Below are 19,587 nucleotides of genomic sequence, written 5' to 3'. Positions count from 1 at the left end.
TTTCCATCAATAGTGTACTGGGTTTCTCTTTTCTCTGTGTCCTTGCCAGCGCCTGACATTTGTTGTCTTTTTGATAATAGCCATTCTGACAGATGTGAGGTGATAATCTTACTGTGGTTTTGATTTGCATTTCCATGCTTAGTGATACTGAGCATCTTTACATGTACCTGTTGGCCATCTATGGGCCCTTCTGTGGTAGTGGGCTGACTTGACTGTTCTGGCAGTCTGGTAGATGTGGTTGGCCCCTGGTCTGGTTGGTTGCCAGGCCTTTACTTGTGCAGAGCTTGAAGTCCGCTAATGGGTGGAACCAGGTCACAAGGTGGCTGGATGCTGAGTCCTGGGGTTTCCTGGGCCTAGTGCTGGCCCAGTGGCAGGTAGAGCAAGGTCCTGGGGTGAATGGTAGTAGGTCTGTTGTCTGGTAGTAGGTCAGTAGATCTAATGTCAGCTTGGTGGTGGGCAGAGCCAGTTTCTGACATGGCTGGCTATATAGGGTCTCGGGTGTCTAAATACTGGCCCACTGGCAAGTGAGACTAGAGTGTGGATCATCTGGTTGAATATTCTGACAGTGGCCCTTGCCAGAAACAGCATACCTGTGGTAGAATCAGATCTCCCAGATAGCTGCTGTATGCCCAGAGTGAGCTCTGATTGTGTTCTCCTCCTTTGAGAGGTTAAGATTGGCAGATGGGTTTGACCCAGGCTTCTTTCAACTTGCTGCTTCTGCCCTGGGTCCTGGAGCATGTGAGATGTTGTGTGAGCCCTCTTAAGAATGTAGTCTCTATTTTCTATGACTCTTTGGTTCTCCCAAAAGTAAGCTCCACTGACCTTCAAAACCAAATGTTCTGGGGACTCATCTTCCTGTTGCAGGACCTCTGGGCTCAACCCTTTGTGAGGCTCAGACCCTTTGCTCCTTGGGGAGAACCTCTGCAATTGTAAATACCCTCCTATTTGTGAGTCAGCTACCTGGGAACATGCATCTTTATTATACTCCATCTCTACCTCTCTTACTCATCTCATTGTAGTTCTTTCTTTGTATCTTTAGTTGTAGACAGTTGTAGAAGATCTTTTCTACTAGTCTTCACATTATTCTTGTCATAAGTTGCTATGTAAATATTAGATTGGTACAAAAGTAATTGCCATTTTGAACCATGAATTTTAAATCATTAAAACTAGGCTCAAACACATCTCCATTAATCAAAATAGAACCATTACAATCAACATAATTTTCACAATGAGAAATAAGTTTGTTTATTCCTGTAGCATAAAAATCCATGCTTTTGGATTAGATGAATTCTTGGAAAGCATTTTCTTCCCACTGCTGGTTGTAGAAGTGTTTTCCCTGCAAAAAGTTGTCGAGATGCTTGAAGAAGTAGTAGTTTGGTTGGCAAGAGATGAGGTGAATATGCAGATGAGGCAAAAATCGTAGCCCAATTTGTTCAACTTTTGAAGCATTGGTTGTGCAATGTGTGTTGGGCGTTGTCATGGAGAATTGAGCCTTTTCTGTTGACCAATGCCAGCTGCAGTTTTTGGTGCATCTCATTGATTTGCTGAGCATACTTCTCGGATGTAATGGCTTCCTGGGATTCAGAAAGCTGTAGTGGATCTGACCTGCAGCAGACCATCGAATAGTGACCATGAACATTTTTTGGTGCAAGTTTGACTGTGGTAAGTGTTTTGGAGCTTCTTCTTGGTCCAGCCACTGAGCTGGTCATCACTGGTTGCCATATAAAGTCCTTTTTTCCTCAAAGGTCACAATCAAATCAAGAAATGTTTCATTGTTGTTGCATAGAATTAGAGAAGGTGACGCTTCAAGCCAATGATTTTTTTTTTAACTTTCCGTCAGCTCATGAGGTACCTGCTTATCAAGCTTTTTCACTTTTCCAGCTTGCTTCAAATGTCGAATGACTGTAGAATGGTCGACATTGAGTTCTTCGGCAACTTCTCATGTAGTTGTAAGAGAATCAGCTTCCATGGTTGCTCTCAAGTTGTCACTGTCAACTTCTGATTGGTGGCCACTGCACTCCTCATCTTCAAGGCACTCATCTCCTTTGCAAAACTACTTGAACCACCACTGCCCTGAACATTCTTAGCAGTTCCTGAGCCAAATGTGTTGTTGATGTTGCGAGTTGCCTCTGCTGCTTTATGACCCATTTTGAACTTGAATAAAAAAATTGCTCAAAGTTGCTTTTTGTCTAACATCATTTCCATTGTCTAAAATACAGATAAAATAAATAGCAAGTAATAAGTTATTAGCAAAAAAACATAAAGGGAGAAATGTGCATTAAAATTGTGTATAACATCAGTCAGTCAGTCAGTTCAGTCGCTCAGTCATGTCCAACTCTTTTGAGACCCCATGAATTGCAGCACGCCAGGCCTCCCTGTCCATCACCAGCTCCTGGAGTTCACTCAGACTCATATCCATCGAGTCAGTGATGCCATCCAGCCATCTCATCCTCTGTCGTCCCCTTCTTTATTTAAGGATGTACTCCATTATCAAGTCGTGAATTTCAACAATGCAAAACCACAATTACTTTCCACCAACATAATAGCTGTCATTTTGGTGTGCCCATGGGAGGAGGTACGCTAAGTTTCTTCCTACTTGGCCATATTGGCCACTCCTCCCATAACACATTTCTTTATCAGTTCAGTGGCTAATGGATGCTTCAGTTGTTTCCATGTGTTGTTTATTATGAAAATGCTGCTGTGAACATAGGAGTATAGACATCTCTTTGAGACAGTGATTTCATTTCCTTCAGAGACATACCCAGATGAAACTTTGGGATCAATGGTCATTTTATCTTTAACCTTTCCAGGAACCTCCTTACTGTTTGCCATCAGTGAGTTCAGTCGATCAGTCTTTGAGACCCCATGGCCTCAACCATGCCAGGTTTCCCTGTCCATCACCAACTCCCAGAGCTTACTCAAACTCATGTCCATCGAGTCAGTGATGCCATCCAACCATTTCATCCTGTCATCCCCTTTTCCTCCTGCCTTCAATCTTTCCCAGCATCAGGGTCTTTTCCAATGAGTCAGTTCTTCACATCAGGTGGCCAAAGTGTTGGAGTTTCAGCTTCAGCATTAGTCCTTGCAATGAATATTCAGGACTGATTTCCTTTAGGATGGACTGGTTGGATCTCCTTGTTGTCCAAGGGACTCTCAAGAGTCTTCTCCAACACCACAGTTCAAAAGCATCAATTCTTCAGTGCTCAGCTTTCTTTATAGTCCAACTCTCACATCCATACATGACTACTGGAAAAAACCATAGCTTTAACTTGTTGGGGGCCAGCGTGAGGTACTCTGCCCATGGCAAAGGTCATGAGGAAGGAGGCTTGACATATGCAAAGGCAGGATCGAGCCTCAGGAGTCCCCCTGGAAATCCTTGAGCATCTACCCCCATAACCAGAGCCTGCCTCCTTTACTACTTTGTGTTCTCACCTACACCTCTGACTTTACGGGGGGCTGTCCCCCACCACCTCTTTCGGAGAAGGAGTTAATTTAGAGCTCCAGTTAATAAAAACTCCTGGGCGTGACAAGAGTGTTTTAATCTACAGACTCCTCTGAAGGTTCTCTGGCTTGCCTGACAGGCTTGTCCGGCCACATGTGATTGCTCACAGCCTCCCAACCGTGAGAGGCACGAGATGCTTTAAACCTAAAAACAGGTTCCTTAGAAAAGTTAGAAAACTATTAGTATAAGTATAATGGGCTGATTAGAAATTGTATTGGTGAAGGGTTTTTCATTTGTTGAGCCAATGTTGCTAAGTCTCCACATCCCCTGCCCTTACACACATTAATGAATATATAAAAGAAATAAGTATTAACCTTTGATATTAATCACGTTAGAACTTAGGCTAAGTAAATTCTTTCCTTAACTAAAACCCACTACACCCTATAGGAATGTAACTTTATTTGGGTGGCATCTGTTTTAAGAATAATCACCCTTGGAGAAAAAAGTGTTCTGGTTGACTGACCACTGTCACAAGGAGAGGGTCATAAATTGTCAGCAGCCCCCCTGGCCAGAAGATGATGTAACACCCCTAAGACCTCTGTATACATTTGTGTGAAGCACCTGACTTTAATAAAAGTCAGGACTGCTGTCCCCGCGTGACTTTTGTATAACATCTCAGTGTATAAAAACAGACTCTGGAAAATAAAGAATTGGGATCAGTTTCTCAAAATACTGGTCTCCCCATGTCTCTCTCTCTCACTCTGGCTGAGTCTCCATCTGGAGCGTGGAACCCGCCATGCTTACTAATTATGCCTGGGCTTCTAAGATCCACCTGGGGAGGCTTCAGTGTCTCCTCTCCTTTGGGAGAATGGAAGGAAGCCTGTGGCCTACGTAAGTGGTGCAAGCTTCTTGTCTTGAAGTTTTGTTGGTCTCCCGCATAAACCAAGCTACTCAGCCTCTTTTCTCCACTGAATTTTCCTACTGAGCTATCCTCATTCTATTACTCTTTATATCTTTGATGAATATTTAAATAGTCGCCTAAGCCGTCTCCCCTTCGAAAACCCTGGATCAGCCGGGGCTGGACCCCGGCATTAACTAGACAGACTTTTGTTGGCAAAGTAATGCCTCAGCTTTTTAATATGCTATCTAGGTTGGTCATAGCTTTGCTTCCAAGGAGTAAGCATCTTTTAATTTTATGGCTGCAATCACCATCTGCAGTGATTTTGGAGCCCCACAAAATAAAAGTCTCTCACTGTTTCCGTTGTTTCCCATCTATTTGCCATGCAGTGATGATACCAGATGCCATAATCTTAGTTTTCTAAATGTTGAGTTTTAAGCCAACTTTTTCACTCTCCTCTTTCACTTTCATCAAGAGGCTCTTTAGTTCTTCTTTGCTTTGTGCCATAAAGGTTGTGTCATCTGCATACTTGAGGTTATTGATATTTCTCCAAGAAATCTTGATTCCAGAATGTGCATCATCCAGCCTCACATTTTGCGTGGTGTACTCTGCATATAGGTTAAACAAGCAGGGTGGCAATATACAGCCTTGACGTACTCCTTGCCCAATTTGGAACCAGTCTGTTGTTCCATGTCCGACTGTTGCTTCTTGACTTGCATACAGATTTCTCAGGAGACAGGTCAGGTGGTCTAGTATTCCCAACTTTTTAAGAATTTTCCATAGTTTGTTGTGATCCACACAGTCAAAGGCTTTGGCATAGTCAATAACGCAGAAGTAAATGTTTTTCTGGAACTCTCTTGCTTTTTTTATGATCCAGCAGATATTGGCAATTTGATCTCTGGTTCCTCTGCCTTTTCTGAAACCATTTTGAACATCTGGATGTTCTTGGTTAATATACCATTGAAGTCTAGCTTGGAGAATTTTGAGCATTACTTTGCTAGCATGTGAGATGAGAACAATTGTGGGGTAGTTTGAAAATTCTTTGGCATTGCCTTTCTTTGGGATTGGAATGAAAACTGATCTTTTCCAGTCCTGTGGCCACTGCTGAGTTTTCCAAATTTGCTGGCATATTAAGTGAAGCACTTTCACAGCATCATCTTTCAAGATTTGAAATAGCTTAGCTGGAATTCCATCGCTTCCACTAGCTTTGTTCGTAGTGATGCTTTCTAAGACCCACTTGACTTCATATTTCAGGATGTCTGGCTCTAGGTGAGTGATCACACCATCATGATTATCTGGGTCATGAAAGTCTATTTTGTATAGTTTTGGGTATTCTTGCCACCTCTTCTTAATATCTTCTGCTTCTGTTAGGTCTATACCATTTCTGTCCTTAATTGTGCCCATCATTGCATGAAATGTCCCCTTAATATCTCTAATTTTCTTGAAGAGATCTCTAGTCTTTCCCATTCTATTGTTTTTTCTATTTCTTTGCACTGAACGCCGAAGAAGGCTGTCTTATCTCTCCTTGCTATTCTTTGAAACTGCATTCAAATGGGTATGTCTTTCCTTTTTTCCTTTGCCTTTCTCTTCTCTTCTTTTCTCAGCTATTTGTAAGGCCTCCTTAGACAAACATTTTGCCTTTTCATTTCTTTTTCTTGAGGATGGTGTTGATCACTGCCTCCTGTAGAATGTCATGAACCTCTGTCCATAGTTCTTCAGGCACTCTGTCTATCAGATCTAATCCCTTGAATCTATTTGTCACTTCTACTGTATAATCATAAAGGATTTGATTTAGCTCATACTTGAATGGTCTAGTGGTTTTCCCTACTTTCTTCAATTAAAGTCTGATTTGGCAGTAAGGTGTTCATGATCTGAGCCAGTCAGCTCCCAGTCTTGTTTTTGCTGACTGTTTAAAGCTTCTCCATCTTTGGCTGAAAAGAAAATAATCATTCTGATTTTGGCATGTGTAGATTCTTCTCTTGTGTTGTTGGAAGAGGGTGTTTGCTATGACCAGCGCATCCTCTTGGCAAAATTCTGTTAGCCTTTGCCCTGCTTTGTTTTGTACTCCAAGGCCAAATTTATCTGTTATTCCAGGTATCTCTTGACTTCCTACTTTTGCATTCCAGTCCCCTATAATGAAAAGGACATCTTTTCAGGGTGTTAGTTCTAGAAGGTCTTGTAGATCTTCATAGAACCATTCAACTTCAGCTTCTTCAGCATTACTGGTCGGGGCATAGGCTTGGATTACTGTGATGTTGAAGGGTTTGCCTTGGAAACGAACAGAGGTCATTCTGTCATTTTTGAGATTGCACCCAAGTACTGCATTTCAAATATTTTGTTGACTGTGAGGGCTACTCCATTTCTTCTAAGGGATTCTTGCCCACAGTAATATATATAATTTGTATTTGAGTATCTCCTGTTAATTTAGGGATCAGCAGTGGCCTGCTGTAGGCCTGCACCCAGGCTCTGGGTGCTGCAGACCTGGGTATGGCATAAGCCCTCTTGGAGGAGGTGGTCATTATCCCCACCATAGAGCTGCCAGGATTTACACAGGACTGGGCAAACAGACTCTTGGAGGGCACAAACAAAATCTTGTGTTCACTAGGACCCAGAAGAAAGGAGCAGTGACCCCAAAAGAGACTGACCCAGACTTGCTCATGAGTGGCCAGTAGTCTCTGGCAGAAGCGTGGGTCAGTGGTGGCCTGCTGTAGGGTTGGGGGCACTCAGTGCAGCAGTGCATGCATGGGACCTTTTGAAGGAGGTCGCCATATTCTTCATTATCTCCACCATAGTTTGGCCTCAGTTCAAACAACAGGGAGGGAACACAGCCCCACCCCTCAACAGAAAACTGGATTAAGGATTTACTGAGCATTGCCCTACCCATCAGAACAAGACCCAGTTTCCTCCCCAGTCAGTCTCTCCCATCAGGAAGCTTCTCATCCTTATCCATCAGAGTGTCAGCATAATGAAAACCACAATTACAGAAAAGCTAATCACACCAATCACGTGGACCACAGCCTTGTCTAACTCAATGAAACTATGAGCCATGCTGTGTAGGGCCACCCAAGACAGATGGGTCATTGTGGAAAGTTCTGACAAAATGTGGTCCACTGGAGAGGGGAATGGCAAACCACTTCAGTATTCTTGCCTTGAGAACCCCATGAGCAATGTGATAAGGCCAAACCTTAGGACACTGAAAGATGAACTCCCCTGGTTGGTAGGTGCCCAATATGTTGCTGGAGATCAGTGGAGAAGTAACTCCAGGAAGAATGAAGAAATGGAGCCAAAGCAAAAACAATACCCAGTTGTGGATGAGACTGGTGATGGAAGTAAAGTCAGATGCTGTAAAGAGCAATATTGCATAGGAACCTGGAATGTTAGGTCCATGAATCAAGGCAAATTGGAAGTGGTCAAATGGGAAATGGCAAGAGTGAATGTAGACATTCTAGGAATCAGCGAACTAAAATGGACTGGAATGGGTGAGTTTAACTGTTTGCCCTAATGGCTATAGAATTCACATTCCCACCAAAAGTACAGCAAGTTTTCTTTTTTTCTTCACATCCTTGCTAACCCTTGTGTGTTAGAGGAGGTCACTGGAAGAATATGACCACCAGCAGACTCGAGTTGGACTGGGTGGTTGGAGAATCCTTCCTCCATCCCCCTGGGGATGATGTCTCTCTGCCCTAGGCTGCCTCGTTTTGGGGCAGCTGTGATGGGTAACGTGAGGCCATCTTTCCTATGTTCTTTAATATGTTTTTTTATTTTGTTTCACCCAGACACTGCAGTCCCTCACCTGGAATCCTTAGCGCTTGTTCAGGTATTTTTGTGTGTGGATAGTTATTGGAACTTCTGTTTCTGGGAGGAGCTGAGTGCTAGAAACTCCTATACCATCATCTTGCTGACATCACTCCTGAATTCCCTTTTGATTTATTCTTTGACCCATGGGTTATTGAGAGCTGTTTTAGTTTCCAAATATCTGGAATTTTTCCAGATATCTTTCCATTCTCTGGCTCACATTTTTTTTGTTGTGATGGTTAAAAAATTTTTTTCTGTGACTTGAATCTTTTAAAATTTATTCAGGCTATTGAATGGTTAATGTTGATAAATGTGCCAGACCCACTTGAAAAGAATATATATTCTTATGTTTTTAGGTGTTCTATAAATGTCAATTGTTTGATGTTGCTTGAATTGATGTCCTTACTGACATTCTGTCTACTTATTAATTATTCAGACAATAGTGTTAACCTGTGAATTTGTATGTTTGTCTATCATTTTTTTTGTGGTTTTACAAGTCAGTATTTTGAAACTCAGTTTTTAGATGAATAAACATTTTGAATTATCTCCCCCATATTCTGAAGTATTGTTTTCATGCATTATGATCCTATGTTTTCATCCTGTTTAAACCACACAAGACATTATGTTTTGATTTATGTTTCATCACATATTTCTTTCTACTGCTTTTCATAGTTTCCTACATACCCATGTTTCTCTCTGGGATCACTTTCCTTCTCCCTAAACAACTCTCTTTAGTGTTTGTTTTATAGCAACTTCTCAAGAAGATTATTTCAGATTTTGATTTCTGAAAATGTGTATGTGAATGATATTTTTGCTCAGTATAGAATTCCTTTTTTGATGTGGATGATTTTTAAAGTTTTTATTTAACTGTTACTATATTGCTTCTGTTTAATGTTTTCATTTTTTTGGCTGTGAGGCATGTGGGATCTTAGCTCCCTACCCAAGGATCGAACCTGCACCCCCTGTATTGGAAGGTGAGTCTTTCAATACACTGGATCTCTAGGGAAGACCCAAAATAGAATTCTTAATCTGTAAATTCTTTCACAAATTTAAAGGTGTTATTTCATTGTCTTCTGGCTCCCACTGTTTCTCTTAATGCAGGTGTAAGTCTTTTTACTACTCCTATAAAAACAATGTGACTTTTAAAAATCTGGATGCTCTAAAGATCTTAATTATATCCCTGGTTTTCAGTAGTTTAACTAGGATGTATATGCTGCTGCTGCTAAGTCGCATCAGTTGTGTCTGACTCTGTGCAACACCATAGACGGCAGCCGACCAGGCTCCCCTGTCCCTGGGATTCTCCAGGCAAGAACATTGGAGTGGGTTGCCACTTTCTTCTCCAATGCATGAAAGTGAAAAGTGAAAGTGAAGTCGCTCAGTCACATCCGACCGTCAGTGACCCCATGGACTGCAGCCTACCAGGCTCCTGTGTCCATGGGATTTTCCAGGCAAGAGTACTGGAGTGGGGTGCCATCGCCTTCTCATTGTATATAGGTGTGGTCATTTTTCATATTTATTTTGTTTGGGGTTTGCATAGCTTATACCTGTGTTTTTTTTTTTGTTTTTGTTTTTTTTTTAGTTTTAGAAAATTATCTTCAAATACTGTTTTTGCACAATTCTCTTCTCCTTTTGGAATGCTAATAAAAATATATAAGTGTATTAACCATTCAGTCATGTCTGATTCTTTGCGATTCCATGTTCTGTAGCCCACCAGGCTCCTCTGTCCCTGGAATTCTCCAGGCAAGAATACTAGAGTGGGTTGCCATTCCCTTCTTCAGGGGAACGTCCCAACTCAGGGATCAAACCCTAATCTCCCATATTGCAGGCAGATTCTTTACCACGATCCAATAAATATGTAATACGTGTGTGTGTGTGTGTGTGTGTGTGCATATAATATATATATACATATAACATATTTTTTCTTTCATTTCAAATATTTTCTATTGACCTATCTTACATTTCACTAACCTTGTATCCTCGGAGAAGGCAATGGCACCCCACTCCAGTACTCTTGCATGGAAAATCCCATGGGTGGAGGAGCCTGGTAGGCTGCAGTCCATGGGGTCGCTAAGTGTCGGACACGACTGAGCGACTTCACTTTCCCTTTTCACTTTCATGCATTGGAGAAGGAAATGGCAACCCACTCCAGTGTTCTTGCCTGGAGAATCCCAGGGACGGGGGAGCCTGGTGGGCTGCCATCTATGGGGTCGCACAGAGTCGGACACGACTGAAGCGACGCAGCAGCAGCAGCAACCTTATATCCTGCTATATATAATCTACTATAAACTTATTGTTACTAATTTCAATTGTAGTAATTTTCATGCCATTTTATATTATAAATTTCAGTCTGTTGTAATTCTACATGTTTTCTTCTATTTCTCTACTTAAAACATTCTAGTAAATCACTTATTTAAAACACTCTAAGTCACATATTCAGAGAAGGCAATGACAACCCACTCCAGTACTCTTGCCTGGAAAATTCCATGGTTGGAGGAGCCTGGTAGGCTGCAGTCCATGGGGTCACGAAGAGGCGGACACTTACTGAACGACTTCACTTTCACTTTTCACTTTCATGCATTGGAGAAGGAAATGGCGACCCACTCCAGTGTTCTTGTCTGGAGAATCCCAGGGACGGGGGAGCCTATTTACTATGGGTTTCCATCCACTTTCTTCTCTTGCCTTTATAGTTCTGCCCCTAGGCATGCCTAGAAATTTTCATTAAATATAGGACATTGTATATAAAATGTGAAGTCTCTAGATGAAGTTTTGGTTATGTTCCATAAAACACAGTTCACTCTTCTGTTAAATAGAGGCAGATAAAATAGCAAATACTTTAATGCAATCAAGGTCTGAATAGCACTGACCTTGGATTGGGGTTTTAGAAAGTGCCTGCATGCTAAGTTGCTTCAGTTATGTCCAACTGTTTGTGACCCTATGGTCTACAGCCTGCCAGTCTCCTCTGTCCATGGGATTCTCCAGGTAAAATACTGGAGTAGGATACCATGCCCTTCTTTAGGGGATTTCCTGACCCAGGTATCAAACCTGTGTCTTATGGCTCATGCATTTGCAGGCAGGTTCTTTACCACTAGTACAACCTGGTTAAAGCTCAGTTCACTTCAGTTCAGTCACTCAGTCGTGTCTGACTCTTTGTGACCCCATGAACTGCAGCACACCAGGCCTCCCTGTCCATCGCCTACTCCCCGAGTTTACCCAAACTCATGTCCATCGACTCGGTGATGCCATCCAGCCATCTCATCCTCTGTTGTTCCCTTCTCCTCCTGCCCCAAATTCTTCCCAGCATCAGAGTCTTTTCCAATGAGTCAACTCTTCGCATGAGGTGGCCAAAGTACTGGAGTTTCAGCTTTAGCATCAGTCCTTCCAAAGAACACTCAGGACTGATCTCCTTTCGAATGGACTGGTTGGATCTCCTTGCAGTCCAAGGGACTCTCCAGAGTCTTCTCCAGCACCACAGTTCAAAAGCATCTATTCTTTGGCGCTCAGCTTTCTTCACAGTCCAACTCTCACATCTATACATGACCACTGGAAAAACCATAGCTACGACTAGACGGACCTTTGTTAGCAAAGTAATGTCTCTGCTTTTGAATATGCTATCTAGGTTGGTCATAACTTTCCTTCCAAGGAGTAAGCGTCTTTTAATTCATGGCTGCAATCACCATCTGCAGTGATTTTGGGGCCCCAAAAAACAAAGTCTGAAACTGTTTCCCCATTTATTTCCCATGAAGTGATGGGACCAGATGCCATGATCTTTGTTTTCTGAATGTTGAGCTTTAAGCCAACTTTTTCACCCTCTTCTTTCACTTTGATCAAGAGGCTTTTTAGTTTCTCTTCACTTTCTGCCATAAGGGTGGTGTCATCTGCATATCTGAGGTTATTGATATTTCTCCCGGCAATCTTGATTCCAGCTTGTGCTTCTTCCAGCCCAGTGTTTCTCATGATGTACTCTGCATGTAAGTTAAATAAGCAGGGTGGCAATATACAGCATTGACATACTCCTTTCCCTATTTGGAACCAGTCTGTTGTTCCATGTCCAGTTCTAACTGCTGCTTCCTGACCTACATACAGATTTCTCAAGAGGCAGGTCAAGTGGTCTTATATTTCCATCTCTCTCAGAATTTTCCACAGTTTATTGTGATCCCCACAGTCAAAGGCTTTGGCAGAGTCAATAAAGCAGAAATAGATATTTTTCTGGAACTCTCTTGCTTTTTCGATGATCCAGCAGATGTTGTAAATTTGATCTCTGGTTCCTCTGCCTTTTCTAAAACCAGCTTGAACATCTGGAATTTCATGGTTCACGTATTGCTGAAGCCTGGCTTGGAGAATTTTGAGCATTACTTTACTAGCATGTGAGATGAGTAATTGTGCGGTAGTTTGAGCATTCTTTGTCATTGCCTTTCTTTGGGATTCGAATGAAAACTGGCCTTTTCCTGTCCTGTGGCCACTGCTGAGTTTTCCAAATCTGTTGGCATATTGAGTGCAGCACTTTCACAGCACCATCTTCCAGGATTTGAAATAGCTCAACTGGAATTCCATCACCTCCACTAGCTTTGTTCGTAGTGATGGTTTCTAAGGCCCACTTGACTTCACATTCCAGGATGTCTGGCTCTAGGTGAATGATCACACCATCATGATTATCTTGGTCATGAAGATTTTTTTTTTACAGTTCTTCTGTGTATTCTTGCCACCTCTTCTTAATATCTTCTGCTTCTCTTAGGTCCGTAAAATTTCTGTCCTATATTGAGCCCATCTTTGCATGAAATGTTCCCTTGGTATCTCTGATTTTCTTGAAGAGATCTCTAGTCTTTCCCATTCTGTTGTTTTCCTCTATTTCTTTGCACTGATCACTGAGGAAGGCTTTCTTATCTCTCCTTGCTATTCTTTGGAACTCTGCATTCAGATGCTTATATCTTTCCTTTTCTCCTTTGCCTTTCACTTCTCTTCTTTTCACAGCTATTTGTAAGGCCTCCCCAGACAGCCATTTCACTTTTTTGCATTTCTTTTCCATGAGGATGGTCTTGATCCCTGTCTCCTGTACAATGTCACAAACCTCTATTCCATAGTTCATCAGGCACTCTATCTATCAGATCTTGTCCCTTAAATCTATTTCTCACTTCCACTGTATAGTCATAAGGGGTTTGATTTAGGTCATACCTGAATGGTCTAGTGGTTTTCCCTACTTTCTTCAATTTAAGTCTGAATTTGGCAATAAAGAGTTCGTGATCTGAGCCACAGTCAGCTCCTGGTCTTGTTTTTGCTGACTGTATAGAGTTTCTCCATCTTTGGCTGCAAAAAATACAATCGATCTGATTTCGGTGTTGACCATCTGGTGATGTCCATGTGTAGTGTCTTCTCTTGTGTTGTTGGAAGAGGGTGTTTGATATGACCAGTGCATTCTCTTGGCAAAACTCTATTAGTCTTTTCCCTGCTTCATTCCGTATTCCAAGGCCAAATTTGCCTGTTACCCCAGCTGTTTCTTTTCTTCCTACTTTTGCATTCCAGTTCCCTACAATGAAAAGGACATCTTTTTTGGGTGTTAGTTTTAAAAGGTCTTGTAGGTCTTCATCAGATCAGATCAGATCATTTGCTCAGTTGTGTCCGACTCTTTGCGACTCCATGAATCGCAGCACGCCAGGCCTCCCTGTTCATCACTAACTCCCGGAGTTCACTGAGACTCACGTCCATTGAGTCAGTGATGCCATCCAGCCATCTCATCCTCTGTCGTCCCCTTCTCCTCCTGCCCCCAATCCCTCCCAGCATCAGAGTCTTTTCCAATGAGTCAACTCTTCCCATGAGGTGGCCAAAGTACTGGAGTTTCAGCTTTAGCATCATTCCTTCCAGAGAAATCCCAGGGCTGATCTCCTTCAGAATGGACTGGTTGGATCTCCTTGCAGTCCAAGGGACTCTCAAAAGTCTTCTCCAACACCACACTTCAAAAGCATCAATTCTTTGGCGCTCAGCCTTCTTCACAGTCCAACTCTCATGTCCACACATGACCACAGGAAAAACCATAGCCTTGACTATATGAACCTTTGTTGGCAAAGTAATGTCTCTGCTTTTGAATATGCTGTCTAGGTTGGTCATAACTTTCCTTCCAAGGAGTAAGCATCTTTTAATTTCATGGCTGCAGTCACCATCTGAAACATTCAACTTCAGCTTCTTCAGCATTACTGGTTGAGGCATAGTCTTGGAGTACTGTGATATTGAATGGTTTGCCTTGGAAACGAGCAGAGATCATTATGTCGTTTTTGAGATTGCATCCGAGTACTGCATTTTGGACTCTTTTGTTGACCATGATGGCTACTCCAGTTCTTCTGAGGGATTCCTGCCTGCAGTAGTATATATAATGGTCATCTGAGTTAAATTCACCCATTCCAGTCCATTTTAGTTTGCTGATTTCTAGAATGTCTACATTCACTCTTGCCATCTCCTGTTTGACTACTTCCAATTTGCCTTGACTCATGGAACTGACATTCCAGGTTCCTATGCAATATTGCTCTTCACAGCATCAGACCTTGCTTCTCTCACCAGTCACATCCACAGCTGGGTATTGTTTTTGCTTTGGCTCTATCCCTTCATTCTTTCTGGAGTTATTTCTCCACTGATCTCGAGTAGCGTATTGGGCACCTACCAACCTGGGGAGTTCCTCTTTCAGTATCCTATCATTTTGCCTTTTCATACTGTTCATGAGGCTTTCAAGGCAAGAATACTGAAGTGGTTTGCCATTCCCTTCTCCAGTGGACCACATTCTGTCAGACCTCTCCACCATGACCCACCTGTCTTGGGTGGCCCCACAGGGCATGGCTTAGTTTCATTGAGTTAGACAAGGCTGTGGTCTGTGTGATTAGACTGACTAGTTTTCTGTGATTATGGTTTGTGTGTCTGCCCTCTGATGCCTCTGGCAACACTTACAGTCTTACTTGGGTTTCTCTTACCTTGGACCAGGGGTATCTCTTCACGGCTGCTCCAGCAAAGCACAGCCATTGCTCCTTACCTTGAACGACGGGTGTCTCCTCACAGCCACCCCTCCTGACCTTGAACGTGGGGTAGCTCCTCTCAGCCCTCCTGCGCCCCCACAGCCACCACTCCTTGGACATGCGGTAGCTCCTCCCAGCCGCTGCCCCTGACCTCAGACATGGGGTAGCTCCTCTCGGCCGCTGCCCCTGACCTCGGACGTAGGGGTAAAGCTCAGTTTCTGTTTAATTTCCATTCCTTGGATGTTGTTTTTCAGTCACTCGGTCGTGTCCAACTCTGTGACCCCGTGGACTGCAGTGCACCAGGCTTCCCTGTCCTTCACTGTCTTCCAGAGCTTGCTCTAACTCACGTCCATTGAGTCGGTGATGCCATCCAACCATCTCATCCTCTATTACCCTTTCTTTGGATGTAGGCATTAGGTGTTTCCAACTGATAGAATGGTTTTTATTCTGGGGCCCCTTGTGGTAAAGATTCTCCTTCCCTGTCTTGAGAACTTGGCAAATTTCTTGAGAGGGAAAGCCAGCTGTGTCTGAGGCATGAATTTTCTCTTTGCATACCCCCAAATGGCTGGAAGCTCTTTTGGTTTGTCACCAGGCTCAGCAAATTTTAAGTTCTATGTACAATATCATGAATAACCCCAGTGAAACGATCTTTATGAGGTTACTCATCTCTTTGACATTCTCCCCTATCCTGAATGTTTACCCCTCTACTTCTCAATTCTTCTGTAGCTCTAACACTAATAGTCATGTGATTTTTAAAATTTATGCCAGTCCAGGTTCGATGCATGATACTGGATGCTTGGGGCTACAGCACTGGGACGACCCAGAGAGATGGTATGGGGAGGGAGGAGGGAGGAGGGTTCAGGATGGGGAACACATGGATACCGGTGGCGGATTCATTTTGATATTTGGCAAAACTAATACAATTATGTAAAGTTTAAAAATAAAATAAAATTAAAAAAAAATAAATAAAATTTATCTAGAATTTTTGGACTTCCCTGATGGCTCAGATGGTAAAGAATCTACCTGCAGTGTGGGAGACCCAGGTTCAATCCCTGGGTCAGGAAGATCCCCTGGAGAAGGAAATGACAACCCACTCCAGTGTTCTTGCCTGGAGAATCCCATGAACAGAGGGAGCCTGGCGGGCTACAGTCCATGGAATCACAAAGAGTCAGACACCACTGAGTGACTAAGACTTTCACTTCCAGAGTCCTCACATACTATTAGTCATGTGATGTTAAAAATTTACCCAGAAGTTTTAGTACTTAAAGAGCACTGTGCTATTGCCAGTTATTCCCATCTTGTGAGCTTTTATTTTCAATTACTACTTTATTTTCCCAAGTTCTTTATCAGATCTGTCTGGCCATTAATTATAGACTCTTGATTCTTGTTCTTATCACATTTCACTATTTTCTATGAACATTTTAGCCATACTATTTTTTTCCCCTTTTAGGTACCCAGCAATTCCAAAATCTGAAGTTTTAGGAGGTATAATTGTCATTTGTCACTCCAGCTGACCCTTACTGATGAGGTCTTGTTTTCTCTTGCAGTGGGTACATTTTGATTGTGAGCTTATGCTTACCTGATCATGTTCAACCTTAATCGATCTACGCATTGAGGGGCTTATATTGAAGATGATTTCTTCCAGAGAGTTTTCATGCAGACTTCTGTCACTTTAAGTTCCTCACTAACTGTCCCCTGGGCCAATCTAAATTCAACCCTCTGACCCAACTCAAGGCCACTGTACTAATTGAATAGATGTGTGCATCCTAATTCTTAGAATCTGTGAATCTGCTACCTTTTGTGGCAAAAGTGACCTTGCAGATAAAGTTCAATTAGGAATGTGACCTGGAGAGAATCCCAAGTATCCAGGTGACCCTGACAGAATCACAGGAGTCCTCTTACAAGGGAGTCAGGAGGCCAAAGAGAAGAGATAATGCTTTACAGCTGGTTGTTAAGGTGAAGGAAGCAGTTGGAGTGATACTTGGAATCTGGCAGAGGCAAGTAGGAATTTTGCCTGGTGCCTCCAAAAGGTACACAGTCTTGGTCTTGCTTAGCTTGGGATGACAAGTTTTGCAGAAAATTCCTAATTTTTTTCCCACTGCAGAGACTTGGGATGGACCAATTGTCTTGCCATTCCTCCTCCTATGGTTCTGGATGCCTGCAGAAATTTCCATCTAACACCTCAACCTGTGAAAGCCCACGATTTTTGTCTTCTATTCCCCTGTTACTGTCAAAACCAAGTATTTAGTTTTTTGTGTGTGTCAAGAGATACCCTCAGGCAACCTGGCAATGCCACGTTCACTCCCCTCTCATGTTGTTAACTGTGTCTTACTCAGAATTTCTAGGTGTTTTTAGCAGGAGAGAGTCAGATTCTAAAATAAACTGCTTTGTGCTTTTTAAAAAATAATGTGTAAAATGAACATGTCACAGAAATTACATTAAAGTGTTACAAACATTCGATCAATATTTTAGTGATGATAGAGATGATTATGATGTCTTATGGTTTCTCCCAGCAAGCAGAGTTAATCATTCTTTCCTTTGCTTTCATATCAAATTTATAAGGACATAACTCTATTTTGTGATAATATATGACACACACTGACAGGCATTGCTTTAAAGATCATATTTTGTATGGAGTGTTTTCAAATCAGTGTGCCTTTGTTAGAAACCAGAAACTTAATTGAAACTATTATTTGATGTATATCTGTTTCAGATTCCTACCTTTAAAAAATATCTGAAGCAATTTCTTCCTTAACTTGAGACTTTAGAACACAAGAACAAAAGATTGATTTAGAAGAATTGAACCTGTATTTTAGAATTTAATTTTGTGGAAACTGATTTGTGATCTTTACCTTCAGATCAAACTCTGTATTAAAAGGGTATTAAATCAGAGTTAAAATATGAATGGGGGTAAATGGACTTTCTTTCCAGAACGCAGGATATCTGAAGCAGAGACATGAATCAGGGACCTGTGGAGAATGACTCTAATTTCTACCAGAGCATAGAGCATAATTTCTATTAGAGCATCCATTAGGACATAGGTTTGTGGTTTGACACTGAATTTTTTTTTAACTTGATCTTTAATGTTCTATTTTCAAATTTATCATGAATATTCTTTTTTTATTGAAGCACAGTTGACCTGTGATGTTAGTTTCTGGTGTACAGCAAAGTGATTAAGCCATATGTATATATATGTGCTTAGTCAATCAGCTATGTCCAACTCTTTGTGATCCCATGGACTGTAGCCTACAAGGCTCCTCTGTCCATGAAATTCTCCAGGAAAGAATAGTGGAGTGGGTTGCCATTCATTTCTCCAGGGATTTGTATACACACACACACACACACACACACACGCACACACATTTATAAATTATACACTGCTGCTGCTGCTGCTAAGTCACTTCAGTTGTGTCCGACTCTGTGTGACCCCATAGACGGGCAGCCCACCAGGCTCCCCCGTCCCTGGGATTCTCCAGGCAAGAACACTGGAGTGGGTTGCCATTTCCTTCTCCAATGCATGAAAGTGAAAAGTGAAAGTGAAGTCGCTCAGTTGTGTCCGACTCTTAGCGACCCCATAGACTGCAGCCCACCAGGCTCCTCCGTCCATGGGATTTTCCAGACAAGAGTACTGGAGTGGTTCTTTTCCCTTATAGGTTACTATAAAATATAGAGTATAGTTCCCTGTGCTATACAGTAGGCTCTTGTTGGTTATCTTTATAAAATTTAAATTTATTTATTTTTAATTGGAGGATAATTGCTTGACAATAATGTGTTGGTTTGTGCCACATATCAACATGAATCAGCCATAGGTATACATATGTCCCTCGCCTCTTGAACCTCTCTTCCACCTCCCACCCCATCCCACCCCTCTACGTTGTCACAGAGCACCAGATTTGAGCCCCCTACACTATACAGCATATTTCCATAGTGCGTTAATGTTAGCCCCAAACACCTACTTTATCTCTCACCCACCCTTTCCCCTTTAGTAACCACAAATTTGTTTTTTATGTCTGAGGGTCTGTTTCTGTTTTGTATGTAAGTTCCTTTGTATCATTTTATTTTTTTTTAAGATGATGCTGAATTTTAAGAACAAAGGAGTCTTCTGTAATTCTCTGAAACAAAAATGATAGTTGGTGTTAGTCCTTTCTGAAAAGAGAAGTCTAAGATGGCAGTGGGACAGCAAGAATTGAATTTCTTACATTTGGGAAGATCCTAGTTTATAAGGACAGCGTGACTAGCTACTGAATGCCTTATGAGGGCTGAGACCAAACATGATTAGAAATGCTGCATCTGTACCTGTCCTGTATTTCCAGCCTACATCTGCTATGTTTTTGTATTCTTGGTTGAAAAAATTGGAAATTTAATATAATCTTATGCTAATCTTTGGTCTATGAGAAGAACTGTAGAGTTTTATCTAGCATTCTCTACAACTAGCTATAATTACATAAATAAGATATGGC

This window comes from Bos grunniens, chromosome 26, assembly GCF_055505025.1.
Source record: "Bos grunniens cultivar Pamir isolate PY7600 chromosome 26, Bosgru_T2T1.0, whole genome shotgun sequence".
NCBI classification, from domain to species: domain Eukaryota; kingdom Metazoa; phylum Chordata; class Mammalia; order Artiodactyla; family Bovidae; genus Bos; species Bos grunniens.
Note: the sequence above shows the minus strand (reverse complement) of the source record.